Source organism: Zingiber officinale, chromosome 11B (genome assembly GCF_018446385.1).
Source record: "Zingiber officinale cultivar Zhangliang chromosome 11B, Zo_v1.1, whole genome shotgun sequence".
Classification (NCBI taxonomy): Eukaryota; Viridiplantae; Streptophyta; class Magnoliopsida; order Zingiberales; family Zingiberaceae; genus Zingiber; species Zingiber officinale.
Window position 1 is genome coordinate 12,210,340 of NC_056007.1, and position 1,631 is coordinate 12,211,970.

Sequence of the window (1,631 nt, forward strand, 5' to 3'; positions counted from 1 at the left end):
ATTTATATCAAAGCTAAGTGCTCCCCCTTAAGATCTCAAGTCAACCATATAGAGAAAAACTTGGAATTATGACTTCTATGGTTGACTTATCCCAAAATCCTCTAACCCTTGAGGATTGATTTTGGTACCCAATAAAGGTTCTTCTTAATTGGGTTAACCAAGTATTCCTTAGGGATCCATTTCCTACCTATGATTTTTGTCTTTGTTTGCCCCCTAGCAATTAAATAATGATAGGATTTTTCATTGTTGGATTCCTTATACCCTAGACCCTTTTTGTTGAAACTTGCCCTTTGACTCCCAATAATCATGCTTAGGGTATTTGAGCTAATTTCAAATTTTTTAAGGGCTTTGGTGAAGTGTTATACCTTTTCTCTTAATTTCCTATTTTCCTCTTCTAAACATGAATCATTTGAATTTGTAGAAGAAGCATGCATATCATTGTCCTTAGAACACATGGATTCTAATTTTTCTTCAAGGCAAATAATATCATTTTTCAAGGACATATTTTTCCTTTTTCCCTTAAACAAATCCTCATGTGTACTTTTAATAATCTTAATTAAAGCATGAGGAGGAAGGTTGTATACCTCACTTACCGAGAAGTCCGAATATGAAGTTTGACCTCCCCCTTCACTTGAGCTCCCTTCTTCATCTTCACTTAAGCTCTTTCCCTCTTCATTTTTGGATGAGGTGAATGCTAGATCATCAATTCCCATTAGAGTAAAATGGGACACATGGTGCTCTTCTTCCTCCGACGACAATGAATCATCCCATGTTGCTTTTAGGTTTTTGACCTTCTTCCCTTTTTCTTTTGACTTCTTCTTCTCTTACTTCTTTTTTTCTTCTTTGTTCTTCAAGAGAGGGCATTCATCCCTCATGTGTCCTTCTCCTTGCTAATTATAGCAAATGACTCTCCTTGTCCTACTCTTGCCTCTTGAACTCTTCCTAGCATGAGATTTGTTAGTACAAAAAGTTTTAAATACTTTTCTCATCCCTCTTACCATATATGTCTCTTGATCACTATCCATTAAGGTGCTTAATTCTTCGGAGTCGGAGGATAGTGGGGATGAAGACTTCTTCTTCTTACCCTTTCCCTTATTTGCCACAAGGGCTACTCCTCTTGATCTATGGGCTTCTCCATCTAATCCTTCAATCTAAGTTTTATGGAGCTCCAATGTTGAGAAGAATTTATCTAGAGAAGATTTCTCTAGATCCTTTGAAATGTAGAACGAGTCTACAATTGAGCTCCATGTTGAGGTTCTTGGGAAAGCATTAATGGCTTTCATTATGATGTCTCGGTTTGTAAGTGTCTCACCTACACTTGTTAGTCCATTTAAATTTTCCTTAATTCTAGAATGTAAATTTGATACCTTTTTTCCTTTTTCAAGCTTGATATTGGTGAATTGAGTTTGAAGGAGGTATCTTCTTGCTAATTTCACTTCTGATGTCCTTTCATGAAGCTCCACTAGCTTTTCCCATAGTTCCTTGGCACTTGAGTAGTTTCCAACTCTTGTCACTTCTTGTTGGAGAAGAACATTTAGTAGATGATGTATCACTTTTGAATTTGCTAAATGTTCTTCCCTTTGCTTCTTGCTCCACCTTATTTTCTCGAGTATCTCATTGTTGTGGTCCCT